The sequence below is a fragment of the Chiloscyllium plagiosum genome, unplaced genomic scaffold (assembly GCF_037043375.1).
Source record: "Chiloscyllium plagiosum isolate Xiang-an unplaced genomic scaffold, Cpla_swu_hap1 HiC_scaffold_9, whole genome shotgun sequence".
NCBI classification, from domain to species: domain Eukaryota; kingdom Metazoa; phylum Chordata; class Chondrichthyes; order Orectolobiformes; family Hemiscylliidae; genus Chiloscyllium; species Chiloscyllium plagiosum.
Window position 1 is genome coordinate 5903859 of NW_028270147.1, and position 15403 is coordinate 5919261.

The 15403-nt window shown below is 39.4% G+C and overlaps 1 protein-coding gene across 8 annotated transcripts in view; it reads left to right on the plus strand.

Annotated features, from left to right (window-relative positions):
- The first annotated feature begins 4184 nt into the window (after window positions 1-4184).
- The window catches only part of LOC122554109 (afadin- and alpha-actinin-binding protein), a 62751-nt gene continuing 51532 nt past the window's right edge, over window positions 4185-15403 (plus strand). For 5 of the 8 annotated variants that reach the window (XM_043698604.2, XM_043698599.2, XM_043698606.2 and 2 more), the window contains exon 1: window positions 4532-4758. The gene's annotated coding sequence lies outside the window, so the exon portion shown is untranslated. Of the gene's footprint in view, window positions 4312-4406; window positions 4759-5897; window positions 5949-15403 lie in introns of those variants that run through there. The other 3 variants (XM_043698605.2, XM_043698600.2, XM_043698601.2) reach the window with 3 other exon arrangements.

Here is a 15403-nt window from a genome sequence, read left to right on the forward strand (position 1 = left end):
AGAAAAGAGGTAATCTGTCATGGATATCCAAGGAAATAAGGGAGATTATCAAATTGAAAGAGAAGGCGTACCAAGTGGCCAAAAACAGCATGAAACCAGAAGATTGGGAAAACTTTGAAGGTCAACAGAAAGCTACAAGAAGAGCTGCTAAGAAAAGTAAGATAGAACATAAGAAAAAAATTGCACAGAATATAAAGACTGATAGCAAATGAAAAAGAGTGGCTAAAGTAAATGTTGGTCCATTAGAGGATGTGAATGGGCATTTAGTTATGGAATATGATGAAAGGGCCGAGGCATTGAACAGGTATTTTGTATCAGTCTTCATAGTGGACGAAACTAAGATGGATTGCAGAGAAAAGTGTGCAGAGGATTGTGAAACTTTGCAGAGGAACATAGATACATTGAGTGAGTGGGTAAACGTCTGGCAGATGGAATTCAACGTTAATAAATGTGAAGTTATACATTTTGGTAGGAGTAATAGTAAAAAAGATTATTACTTGAATGGTAAAAGTTTGCAGTATGCTGCTATGTAGAGGGACCTGGGAATCACAGAACGTTGGTCTGCAGGTACATCAAGTAATTAGGAAGGCAAATGGGATTTTGTCCTTTATTGCTAAAGGAATTAAAAGCAGAGAGGTTATACAGTCATAGAATCATAAAGATGCACAGCATAGAAACAGACCCTTCGGTCCAACTTGTCCATGCCGACCAGATATCCTAATCCAATCTAGTCCCACCTGCCAGCACCCGGCCCATATCCCTCCAAACCCTTCCTATTCATATACCCATCCAAATGCCTTTTAAATGTTGCAATTGTACCAGCCTCCACCACTTTCTCTGGCAGCTCATTCCATACACGTACCGCCCTCTGTGTGAAAAAGTTGCCCCTTAGGTCTCTTTTATATCTTTCCCCTCTCACCCTAAACCAATGCCCTCTAGTTCTGGACTCCCGACCCCAGGGAAAAGATTTTGTCTATTTATCCTATCCATGCCCCTCATAATTTTGTAAACCTCTATAAGGTCACCCCTCAGCCTCCGATGCTCCAAGGAAAACAGCCTATTCAACCTCTCCCAATAGCTCAAAGCCACCAACCCTGGAAACATTTTTATAAATCTTTTCGGAACCCTTTCAAGTTTCACAACATCCTTCCGATAGAAAGGAGACTAGAATTGCGCGTAATATTCCAACCAATGTCCTGCACAGCCACAACATGACCTCCCAACACCTGTTCTCAATACTCTGACCATTAAAGAAAATGAATGTACGTTTGCTCGCTGAGCTGAAAGGTTCATTTCCAGACGTTTCATCACCCTATTAGGTAAAATCTTCAGTGGGCATCCAGGCAAAGCACGCTGATAATTCCTGCTTTCTATTTATATGTTTGGTTTCTTTGGGTTGGTGATGTCATTTCCTGTGGTGATGGAAATGACATCACCAACCCAAAGAAACCCAAACATATAAATAGAAAGCAGGAATCGTCAACAGTGCTTCGCTCAGAGGTCCACTGAAGATGTTACCCAGTAGGGTGACGAAACATCTGGAAGTGAACCTTCCAGCTCAGTGAGCAACCTACATCCAGAACCTCAACCTGAGCTACAAACCTTCTCAAAACTCATTAAAGGAAAGCATACTAAAAGCCTTCTTCACTATCCTATCGACCTGCAACTCTACTTTCAAGGATAGAACCTTACCATTAAAAGTATAAGTCCTGCTAAGATTTGTTTTCCCAAAATGTAGCACCTCACATTTATCTAAATTAAACTCCATCTGCCACTCCTCAGCCCATTGGCCCATCTGATCAAGATCAATAGGTTGATTCCGGAGTTGAGGGGGTTGGTTTATGAGGAGAGACTGAGTAGATTGGGATTATATTCATTGGAATTAAGAAGAATGAGGGGCATCATATCAAAGCATATAAATTATGAAGGGAATAGATAAGATAGAAGTAGAGAAGACATTTCTACTGGCACGTGAAACTAGGTCAAGAGGGCATAGCCTCACGATTAGAGGGAGCAAATTTAGAATTGAATTGAGAAGAAACCTCTTCACCCAAAGGTTGTTAATATGTGGAATTCCTTGCCTAGGGAAATAGTTGATGCTACTTCAGTATACATTTTTAAAGCTAATGTAGATTTCTTTTGAAAAGTAAAGAAATTAAGGGGTACAGTGAGGGAGCGGATGAGTTGAGCTGACTCCACTGAGCTGAAAAGATCAGCCATGATCTTATTGAATGACGGAGCAGGCTCAAAGGACCAGATGGCCTACTCCTGCTCCTAGTTCTTATGTTCTTTATCCCTGGAATTACACTAGTGAACCTACCTTTCATATTTGGAATTAAACAAATTTTTCCCCTGTCAGATATAGAGTCAGAGATGTACAGCATGGAACAGACCCTTCGGTCCAACAGGTCGAATCCTTGTAAGCTCCTGCATACAGATCTAAGTGTCTTATGTCCTACAATTGTTCCACATTCATTAAATAGCATGCTTTTAAAAATTACTAATAACCCTTCTGTTTTTGCAGCTGTTTACCTATTATTTACTATCTATACTACTTAACTGTGTGATCTGCCTGTAATGCGCCCAAGACAAAGCTTTTCACTGTGCCTTGGTACACGTGACAAAGTTAAAGATCACATAACATCAGATTATAGTCGAAAGCTTGTACTTCGAAATTAACCTAAGGACTATACCCTGGTGTTGTATGATTTTCAACCTCATTAAAACAATAAACCATGCAATGTGTGAGAAACAAAGCTCACTCACTTCAATAATTTCAGTCCGAGACAAAAATCTGAAACAATAGTGTTGTTTATTTATACACTTGCAAGTGGGTGCAATGTCTAATGCCAGGTAAGGCAATGACAAATACACATCATATTCCTCACCAGAACGAAGGACCCGATACCCAACATGAGCAAAACTAATGTAGTGTACAAAATACCATGCAAGGACTGCACAAAACACTATATAGGACAAACAGGAAGACAGCTAACAATCCGCATACATGAACGTCAACTAGCCACGAAACGACACGGCCAGCTATCCTTAGTAGCCACACACGCAGACTGGGACAACACTACTATCATAGGGCAAGCCAGACAGAGAACAGCCAGGGAATTCCTAGAGGCATGGCATTCATCCACAAACTCCATCAACAAACACATCGACCTGGACCCAATATACCAACCACTACAGCGGACAGCTGAAACTGACAACTGGAAGCGGCAGGGACAGACCACTATAAACACCGGAGGAAACATCAAAGAAGCGCTTCGCAGGAGGCTCCCAAGCACTGATGGTGTCGCCTAGCCAGGGGACGAAACGTTTGCAACAAAAACTTCCAGCTCGGCGAACAGAACCACAGCAACGAGCACCTGAGCTACAAATCTTCTCACAAACTTTGAATATTCCACAAACTTTCAAAATTTATACAATTTGAGCTTATGTCACTCATTTCCTTAAGACTGATCCCACAACTTCTGTTTATCCGGCCTTGTCCGTGACAAATGCCTATCTCTGGCTCCCATAAGGTTGTTTGACGTCATCCCATCCTTTGCTTACCATTATCTACTCCCTCCATCTGCGCTGCCCCTCACAGCATCTTATTACTAAGCCCTTTTAATTGGGGTTTGTTCCTGTGTCCCCATACAAGTGGGAAAACAGATGTTTATACAGGCCTCTCTTCACAGCATTTTATCTAGTGCCTGTATTTCTACCATTGTTCTGTAATCACGTCTCATGCTAACATACCATTTTCTTTAATGGATTATATATTTCCTCATTCTTGCTAATTCAGCTCTCGGCCGAAACAATCCCAAACTAATGTGAATTCATTTACTCTGTATCAAGAACTTATAATTGCAGAAATAACATTAATTCACCTATATCCCACAAATGGAAATTGTTATTCCCTTCAGATTTAGCATTTTCGAGCCTGATCTCCAGCATCTGCATTCCTTACTTTCTCCACTCTTGCCATCCTGTCCTGATTCTGGGCCAAAACACTGGAAAGGCGGGGCCGCCAGGCACGGGGGCGGGGCAGTCCACTGGGCCCCGGCTAAGCCAATCAGCGTCGGGCTAACTGGTTGGCGTGCCGACCGACGGACTCGGCCAATCAGGTTCCGCTTTAGATGAAGGCGCCGGCGTCAACTTGCTTCAAATGAAGCAGTGAAGACCGGGAGGAGAGGTAGTTGTGATGGCTTTGCGACTCCGAATGTAATTGGAGTGTGGTGATTAAAAAAAAAATCGTCGGCGCTGGACTCGACGTGAGAGGAGCTGGCTTCCCGAAGCGGGAGATGTCGGACCGATGTAAGGGCAGTCGCTGAAAGGGGCGGGTGGCGAACCACGAAACCGTTGGCGGTTGGTTGAGTCTGGTCCGGGGCTAGGCCTGGTTGCCATGGTTTCCCGGCGAGACGCGCACGCAGCTGGTGCATCTGTGCCAGTGCGCATGTGCGTAGCCGGGCCCGTTTGGAAGCAGTGACGCTTGCGCAGTGCCGGGCCCGGACTGCGACACTCTCAGATGTTACTTTTAGTGTAAGTTGCGGTGTTTACTCACGCATTAATCCAGGGCACTTTCAGCTCTGTGAAGGGTTTATAATTTTACCAAAAAAATATATTTTGGCTGTCTTGGTTGCATTGATCGCCTGCCAACTTGCAGATTGTTAAACCTGGCTGTGGAATTGAAGCATATTTTTTTCCCCTCCCCTCCTTCCCATTGGAAAATTATTCTCCAAAACGGTTGCTTTCCGTAAAGAGGTAACGAACTTTTCTTATCTTTTTTTAAAAATTGTGGTATTTCCGTGTTCCGACTGTGTGGGCGTGAGGCGGAGGTGTGGTTCTCATTGCAACAGGTGCTTCCGTACCTCGAGAATATGTCTGTATAGGTTGAGAGCGGAACGCGGGGCCGTGAACATAGCGAATATTCCCAGTAGGGAATTTAGCAGACACCCGGGAGTGGTGCGATCCTGAGGTTCCGGATCGCATTGCAGCAAATTAGCAGAATGCTAGAGAAATATAGTTGAACCCCCCCAACTACGTGAAGGAGAAATGCAGAAGGCATAGAATCTAGTCTAAGCACTGCCATAAATAACTTTTTGATTGAAAAAGCTTAAATTCCTATTGAAACTTAAATTTTTACAAGGAACCCTCTCGCTGGTGATGCTGTATTTTAAGTATAGGAGAAAGTGAGGGCTGGAGATCAGAGCTGAAAATGTGTTGCTGGAAAAGCGCAGCAGGTCAGGCAGCATCCAGGGAACAGGAGAATCGATGTTTCGGGCATAAGCCTGAAGAAGGGCTTTATGCCCGAAACGTCGATTCTCCTGTTCCTTGGATGCTGCCTGACCTGCTGTGCTTATCCAGCAACACATTTTCAGCTATTTTAAGTATAGATCCAGCTCAGTGAGGTAATGAACTTATAATTAAATGCTCTGGGTTTTTGTCATCAATACTGCTTTGTGAATAAATTTAGCAACTTTTTTGCAAAAAAATCCCTGCACGCCATTGTAGCTGGTGCAATTTACATAATTACATACTTGGCTTGCCAGTAGTCTAGTTTTGGAGCACATTTGGGTGGTGCAGAAAATTTCCAAATGTATTTTTTCATCCAGAATTGTTCTAACTAGTAACTAGTGAGAAATTCAGTTTGCTCATCACTGTTGTGTGTAACTCTTTTAAAGTTTACAAGCCTTTTCACTCCTTTAGACCCCTCTCTAATTTTGACTTTTTTTACAATGAATAGACACATTCAGTCCCATTCAATGAAGTCATGATTGATCTGTTTGTTCTAATCTTCATGTTCTTATCTACACCCAATTAACCTTTGGTTTTGTTTCCACCTTGAATACTTGACTAAAAAGAATTATTCTTTTTCTTTCTCCGGAAACCCCATTCTAAAGTGTGCCAAACATCTGAGTGAGGAAGAAACCTGTCTGCTGTGTCCTAAAAAGGTGACCCTTAATTTTAAATGTTTCCTCATTCTGGATTCGCCCATATGAGGAGATATTTTCTGTCAAAGCTTTCCTTCAAATTCCAGTAAGGTTTCTTGGAGTCCTTTAGTATTTGAATGCTATATATAAATGAAATGCATATCTGTTTTTAAAATTAGGTGTGCATTTTCCCAGTTCTGCACAACTGCTGATCCTGGATTCAGACTTGAAGTTTCATCATTGCCAAAGAGTGAGGGATTGTTTTTATATAACTTGCTGTACTTTCATTCAGATTGAGATTTTGATCTTGTCCAGAAGCTGGTCATGCACAAAAGTTTAAAATTTGGAAACAGGTTGCGATGAGCAAGGAGTGTTAGCATTAATTCTCACTTTTGTTTTGCCGATTTTTTTTTTCTTGAATTGTGCCATTGGGTGTGGGCTTTGAGTATCCGGTTGCATTCATTGTTTGACCCCTATTCTCTTAACTGAACTTCAAAATACTGTGAATGCTGAAAATTTGTAAAAAAACTTTTTCTTTCAAAAAAAAACTCAGCTGTGTTATCAATTTGCATCAGCACAGAAGCTCTTTTGCCAGAACAAAAGAGAAATATAAATGGGTTTTAAGCTCTTGGAAGGGTTGGATGGGCATTGGGAGCAGGAATAACAAGGGAAAGTATCTTTGGGGTTAGTCCTGATGAGATTGCATTATTTCATGATGCAATAACCAAAAATAATGACAGTAGATCTTTTGAAGAAACTGTGTGGCTGTCCAAATGAGGTGCAACACAAGTTTGGAACCTTTGCAGGACATTGGAAAGCAGCTGTTTATAATACAGAAAATATTCATACGTCATGTTTTTAAAATTGCAACTATGTTTAGGATTGCATTTGTAAATTGGGGAACTTTTTTTAAACTGCATGTTCTGAACTCAACCTCTGGGCAGGCTATACCAATGGCATATGGTGAAATTGAAATCATTGGAGGCATTGGCTCTATACCAGATGAGTGCCACGCAATGAGATGGAATTAATTCATGATCTGTGTACTTGCCTCTAGGTAGCAGAAAGAGTAAAATTCTGAATATTATATTCTGCTTCAGCGAGAGGAAGATGGGTCCAGGACTAAAATTTTAAACTTGAATCAGGCACAAATAGACACTAACTTGGTTGTCTTTAAAATTCATTCATAGGATGTAAGTATCACTTTTTGGGGCCATCATTCTTTTGCCATCCTTTGGAGGTGATGAGCTACATTCGTCAACCATTGCATTCGATATGATGTAGGTAGGTCAAGGGTTTAGGTCCCTGCTAATGGATGAAGATTCCTGAAGAAGGGCTTATGCCCGAAACGTCAATTCTCCTGCTCCTTTGCTGCTTGATCTGCTGTGCTTTTCCAGCAACACATATTTTCAGCTCGGATCTCCAGCATCTGCAGTCTTCACTTTCTCCTATGTATCAGTTTAACCTTGGTAAGCTTAGAATAAAGCCATTGGGTGGTATTTTAAAACTGCTTTTGAAGTAGTCAACAGAGGAATGGGAATTGGTTCTCGCTGGATCATCAGCCACTCGTTGGACAGGTGCAGCTTGTTTTCCCATCAGGCTAGTAAATCATGCACTTGACGTTACTTGCTAATTTATCTCTGGTTAAACAAGCAAGTTCTGTTTATCTTCTGTGATTTGGGTTGTTAAATTTTTAATGCACTTGAGCAAGCTCTGATAATTTTCTTAAAGGGGGGGAATGAGTTTCATCCTTTGCTCATTTAATGTCCCTTTTTTAACATTATTCTTAACATTTTGTTTCTTTTCCTCACCTTGATATTTGTATTTGCATTTCCACCTTTTTGGCTCCACAACAATAAATCAAGTATTGGGGGGGGTATATAGCCAGAATACAATGGAGCAAGTCATAATGTCTGTTGCAAGTTGATGCTATGCATTTTTCTTTTGTGGCTGACAATGACCCCAAGGATTTTATGCAGTCTTATCTCCTATATAGAATGTTATTACATTGCTCTGAGATTAGTGCATGAAATCATGTATCATATGAGTAGCAAGAGTTCTAAATTTGTGTGCCTGTAATAATTGTTTAAGCCTGTGTTGAGTTCTGTGGTAGAATTTGTAGCTTTTCTTGGATACGTTTGAGATGTTTTTGGAGTAATTTTGCTTTGAATAGAAAAGAAATTGAGTCATGTGTAAGTTAGTAAACATCTGAGAAACTTCTTAGCTTTTGCTGAACATGGATATGATTGTAATGTTAATTCACTTTAGAATCAAGCAAGAAGAGGGAAGCTGAACAGATTCTTGCTGAAAGCAGTTATGACAAATCAAGTGAGATGTTGGCCATACTGGATAATGGAGTCAATAAGGTTGAGGGGATTTCCTTTATTAGTTAACTTGTTTTGATGGTTGGGGCAAGAATATTTCTTTGATCAACAGACATGAATTTAAGATTACCACAGATGAAAAATATTTTGAGCACAAAATGCTTTGTCATTTGAGGTAGATTCTTTTACATCTTTAATGTTTATCCAGCTTTCCCTCAATCAGAAAAATTCAAAGTTCTGAAAAAAAATTTGGAAAGGTTCAGAATGTTTCAGCAAAAAGTGGACAGCTACAATGGACTGAATAGTCTATTTTACTGAACCTTGTGATAATTGTTGCCTTTTGGGACTCTATCTTGAGTACCTTGAGAAAGCTATAATTATTTATTTTCCAGAATTATTTCCCCCAAATTTTTCTAACTCTTTTTGGCAGCTTCCAAACATTTTACCCTCTAGTACCTGGAAGGGTGAGGGTAGGAATGCATGGGAAAATTCTTCTCCAACTCATGCAACGTATTGACTTGGAACTAAATCACTATGTTCAATATCATTGGGTTCAAATCTTGGAATTCCCTTCCTGACACCATTTGCACTGCATCAGTTCAAAAATGGAGAGCTGGCTTGGGTTGGAGGCATTCAGGGCAGTGGACTTGGGATCTTAATGAAATCTTTATTTAATGACTAGCAGGCTTGAAGGGTTTTATAGTGTAAACTTCCTTCTAAGGTGATATGTTATAAGTGGCCAACCACACTCTTGAGGGTAATTAGGAATGGGTATAACTGAAATGGTGTCCTTACCAACGACGCCTACAGCATGAGTGAATTTAAAAAGTCTAGAATTTTAATCTGTTTTCATGACTCAAGATTATGTGGCTACTTGAATTTTGTTGAAATTGTATTAGTAAACTGTACAATGAATGACTCAGGCAGGCTTAATGGTCTTGTGTATAGTAATATTTGGTATAAATGTTGAAATGTTGTAGGCTTCAGTGCTAAGTGGGTAACCAGCAGTAAGACTTTGTTTGTTTATTTGTATATTTTTATCTGTGTTTTCTCTCAATATTGACCTAGCACAAAGAACAGACTACCAAAAGCTAGAATTTGTTGACCAGGATGTAAATTAACTGTTTGGTTCTGCTATCAGAGTCCACATCCTGTGTTAATTGCTTGAGGAACCGATAGATAAAATTAGTTCAGAAAGCTGTGTTATGGAATTGCATTGGCTTGAAGCACACCCTCCCTCCCACTTTATTTCCACTTGTGTAATAGTATGAACATCATTTTTATTTAAAGTGTACCTTCCAGCCAGTGCTAGTTTTCTTTTGGATCAAATTTTGTTGTTTTTGTTTTATTCATGGGATGTGGTATGGGAGGCTAGCATTTATTGCCCATCCTTAGACTGTGGTGGTGAGTCACTGTTTTGAGCCACTGCTGTCATCTATTTGACCAAGGGTAGAAATCTGAGTCCTAGTCCTCTCCCTGACCTTAGCACAGTGGGTTCCTTATAGTCATGGGACCTAATGTCTCCCTCTGTCCTGGATCCCGAGTGTAACCACACTGTGTGTAGTGGTGTTCGGGCATTCCTGAATCTTGATCCAGTGCTAATGAAGTAATAGTGACTGATATAGTTCCAAATCGGAAAGATGTGTGGTTGGGAGCAAAACATGCAACACTTTGGATAGTACAACTATGAAGCACCTTTGCTATTTTGTGGATTTGAAAATACTACATTTATTAAAACTGCTGTGGTTTTGAGGCCTAAAGAATAAATGAACATTCTGGGTAAAACTAGAGAATTTTTTTTTTAGCCAAGACTGCTTATCTGAGACTATCAAATAAGATGTTAAATAGAAATTGGGGTGATCGCTTGCTGGCTTAGAATATTGTAGGGAAAGGTACTGATTTTGAAGTATGTCCAGACAGTGATCTGTTACAACAATTACATTCATCCTGTTGTCAGATTTTTTTGATTCGTTGAGCATGTCAAGCAAGAATGGCTTTCAGTGTCTCTGAAAATCAAGTTGCCAGCGCAATGTGTACTAGAGCTGACCAGCTACCTGAACTGAGAATCTTCCATCACCCTCATGCAACCTGACCTTGTTGACAAAAACCAAAAGAATTGAGAAAATCGCATCTGCCTAACCTTGGACACTTGATTTGTAAGATCTTTTTAGAATTTTTTTCCCCCATAATCTCTACATGTAACTCTAGACCCACAGCAATGTGGTTGGTTCAACTGCCCTCTGGGCAATTAGGGATGTGCAATAGTTGCTAGCCGAGCACAATGCCATCATCCTGCAATAAATTTAAAATTCCTATACTACCAAATAAATTAAAGTCCTTCCTCAGGTCAACCCCTCTTCTTTTTAAGAGAAGAGGGTAGCTTTTAGAAATGCAAGGTCTTGAATGGATCAGTGGATGGAGTGGGGGTTGGGGAGGGGATTCCAGACCAGGTAAGGATAGCACTTCCCTTCTTTAAAGGACATTAGTGACCCAGACGGGTTGTCATTTACATTGTTAATTCCAGCTTTTTATTCCGTTCTAAACCACCATCTGCTATGGTGAGATTCAAACCTGCATCCACAGAATGTTACTGAAGTCTCTGGATTAATAGACCAGTGATAATACCATTTAGGCCATTGCCTCCCCTCTAGGAGATGTTTTTGTGTAGTGGGGAATATATGGCAGGCCATAAATAGATGATCACTAACAAACTGATAAGGAATTCAGGAGGAACTTTATCCAAAGTGATAAAGCAGCATGCTAACACATGCAATGGTTGAAACAAAAGTCATAAATACATTTTTAAAGTGAATCTAGATAAACATCTGAGGGAGAAAAGTCTGAGCATTTATGGAGAGCCAGTGATAGCATAGGAGTGAAGAAGCCAGTGATTTAGACCAGTTGGGGTCTGCTTTGTTTCTTTGCTCTTACTTCTGAACAAATATTGAAACCATAGATTCTCATTTAGCTACAAATTTTATCAATTAATAAATTTGCTATTGTAGTGAAACAATTTAATAAATTTCCGAGTTTACCTATTTTTATGACAGTTGCTAACACCATCCTGAATTTAAATTTGATATTTCCCCTTGATCCTTATATCAAAATTTTAGACGTTGCCAATTTTACATTGAAGTTTGGTAGTATTTTCTTGACTGAATTTATTTCTATTTTGTGGCCTATTAAAGTGATCAGCATCACTTCAACCACTCCCCATTCTTCTTTTGTCAACTTAAAGTAAATTTTAAGTAGTTTATAAGTAAAAGCAGATGTGTAGGCTATTTTTATCTTTGGAATCCAGGTACTGTTGGCAAAGCCAGCATTTACCTCCCATCCCTAAATTGCCCTTAAATTAAGTGACTTCTTGACCATTTTAGAGGGTAATCTTAGGTAAGGATGGCAGATTTCCTTACCTAAAGCATATTAGTGAACCAGGTGTTTTAGTGTTGGTGATAATCTTGATAAGTGTCTGTGAAACTTTTTTTTAAAATTCCAGACTTGTGAAGCATTAAAATTCCAGTAGCTGCTGTAGTAGGATTTGAAATTTGTCCCTGGAGCAATAAACTGGGTCTCCACAGAATACAATACAGGAAATATGTAAAATCATTAAACTCCAAAGACAGATCTAAAAGTAACAGAGGGTAATTTATGCAAGAGGAGCTTCTGGTTAGTATGCTAATTCTGCAAATAGATACAGAACTGTTTTCTTAATTTTAAGTGCGTTACTAAGAACATTTTGAATAGAGTTTTGATGAAGGCAGTAGCATGAATTGATGTGTACTAGTGCTGTTGCAGATAGGGCAATGAAGAAGGCTTTTGGCACATGTCATCAGTCAGGGCATTGAGTATAGAAGTTGGGATGTTATGGTACAGTTGTACGGGATGTTGGTGAGGCCGTATTTGGAGTATTGTTCAGTTTTGGTCACCTTCCTATAGGAAGGAGGTTATTAAACTGGAAAGTGTGCAGAAGAAATTTACAAGGATGTTGCCTGGACTAATGGTCTGAGTTACAAGGAGAGGTTGACAAGCTAGACTTTCTACTTTAGAGTGTAGGAGACTGAGGGGATCTTAGAGTATAAGATCATGAGCAATATGGATAGGGTGAATGCACTCAATCATTTTCCCAGGGTTGGGGAATTGAAGATGAAAAGGCAACAGTTTAAGGTCCAAGGGGAAAGAATAAAAGGGAACATAAGGTGTACCAACCTGCGAAGAAAAAAGTTGCACATATGGAATGAGCTGCCAGCGGAAGTAGTTGAGGCAGGTATAATAACACTTAAAAGGCATGTGATCAAATATATGGATAGGAACAGTTTAGAAGGATATGGACCACGTGCAGGGAAATGGGGTTAGTGTGGATGGGCATTTTGGTCGGCATGGACCAGTTTGGGCCAAAGGGCCTGTCTTCATGCTGTAGGACTCTGACTCTAATTGTAGAATAATATACAAGAAACTGCTAGCCAAGTCAACATTTTTATTGGAAAGCCATTGTTTCCACCAATTGACACATTTACCTACATGTATGTAGGTCTGGTCGTGGTATCCATATTCCACACCTATTGTAAAAATAGGTGGAGGCGGAAGCTGGAAGACAGAGACCTCATTCTTAATACTTTTTCAAAAGATCAGTAAGTAAATTTTTTTTTTCTTCTTGCCAGCAGTCAAAGAATTCTCTTTTCCAGAAAGTAGTGGCGGCTGGACCTTCTAACTCAGCCTTCATAAAGTTCTCTTTTGATAGACATAAGAGATTAAGTTAAACATGATGTAGATAGAAAAAAATGGAGATGTGACCACAAACTGATCAGCCATGATCCTATTGAAGGATGGAGCAAGTTTGAAAGACCAATTGGCCTATCCCTGCCCTTTTGCTCCAATTGGTCTGGCTTTCTATCTTTTGTAGAAAAGAGAGCAAGAAAGTGCAATGGTTGTTAGAATCTTGTGAGTAAATGGTAACTACCTATTCTCTATTTACCGTCTGAAGTGAGGATGGCTGTGTAGTAAGATTTCTGAATTCTGAAAGAATACCAAGGAGGACCTATTCTAAAACCATTACACTGACTGCCTGTGCTGAATTGTCTCAGTTGAATCCTCTTATTAAAACCACACAAAAGACAAACAACGCATATGGATTGATAAAATGTCTGTTATGAAGGAGATTGGGGGAATTAGTAAACTTGTTCTGTATATAAGTATTGTGACATAAACAAATGATTGTCAAACTTTTTTAAACATTTATTTCCAGATTTAATCACACTAAATTGAAATTTTGGCTTTTAAATTCCCATTCTCTGGGCTACTGGTCTAGTAACATGACTGTTCCACTACTATACATGTATCTCATCTGATTTTAATGTTTCCTCAGCATCCAACTCCAACATTTTGGATTTTGCATCTATCGATCGATGGAGTGGATTTGAGTAATGAGCAGTGACTTGTATAAACGTAGATGTCAATTTGAAATGCACTAGTCATTCTGCTATCATACAACAGTTATGTTCCTCAGCAACCTCATGCTATAGAAAACAGCTGTGGAAGATTGCTGTAGAAAATTGCTATATCCATTCAGTAGAAAGTTTTGCATTGTCCAAACAGCATCCATAATTCATTAATTGCATTACAGCCAATTCATGTTATGAAGTGGATGTTATACCAGAACAATCTGTAACTTCTTGATTCTGAGTAATGTAGTTTTGAGATTTGTCACTTTCTGCATTTTGCAGCTCAATGAGGGCTGCAGCTGTGAACTGTAGTCTTCCATTTGAATCCTCTGGAGTTTGTTCTCACTTTTTTTAATGCTGGTATTTGAAAGCAGCACCTCTATCTAGGCTGGGTTGTGAAACAGATGCCTCCCAGTTTCACTCTAGTAGGTGGTGTGAGTGCAAGGATCTTGACAGCTTGCAATAAGCTTCCTATCTGGACATTCTTTGCAAGAACACAGCTATTAATATTAATTACATAAAGGCTTTGAGTAATGTTTAAATATAACTTTCAAAGAGAAAATTGCCACTACTAAAAATTCACTTGAAACGTCTAATATTCAGGCAAATTACTTAGAGTAAGCATTTTGACTGTGTAGACTGAGTGGATAGCAGACATTCAATTTCCATTTTGTTTTAAATGTAATTTTTGTTTTCAAGAAGCTTTTTTTTTCAGAGAAACTGTTGGCCTTGGATTAAAAGAATAGTTGTTTTATATTTCTATTCCTTGAAATTATTTTGTCATAATGGATAAAAATGGTTCCTTTTCATCCAATTTTAGTGGCGTGAGTGTCATTGGCAACTCTTCCTGCTTTATTTTCTACTTTGTGAAAAGGCTTATCATTTTAAAATGTTTCTTTCAAAATAATGTGACTTTGAAAAGAGATTTCATTAGAATCATAGAATCCCTGCAGTGTGGAAACAGGCCCTTTGTACATGACTACCCAGGTTCTAGGAAAGGAGCTAAGGGGAACAGTTGGATAGTACTCTAAGCTAGCACAACCAAAGTATGCCAAAAGTGTTGTAAGATTCTGTTTCTGGTATATCACATCATGGAACTTAAGAGCTGGAGTAGGACACTTTGATGCCTCGAGCCAATTCTGCCATTCAATAAGATCATAAAGAAACAGGTTGTATTAACTCCATATTCCTGTTTCTGTCCCATTGTCTCCTAAAAGCCTTTTGATTCCCTTATCTAATAAAAAATCACCTAATCTGGCCTTGAATAATTTCAACAACCCCAGCTTCCACTTTTTTCTCTCTGCGAAAGTTCATAGACTAATGTCCATCAGCAATTCCACTCATTTTCTATCTTTAAAAGAGATCTCTGGGAAGTAACCTTTCTTTAATCTAATCTTTTAAGTTCTTTCAAGATCTTAAATTCCAAATCTCTCCTTTTTTTTTTCTCTAAACTCCAATGGTTAAAGGACCTACTTCATAAGGCAAACCCTTCATCCCAGGAATCAATCTTGAGTACCTTCACTGCACTGCTTCAGATGAAGGTGTACCCTCTTCCAAATAAGACCAAACGTTTACACTGCAATCCAGATGTGATCACACCAAACTGTAATAAAATGTTCTTTATTCTTGTGCTACATCCCCTTCCAATAAATGCCAACATTCCATATAGCTTCCCAGTCAGTTGCTGGACCTGCAGACAAACTATACTTCATGT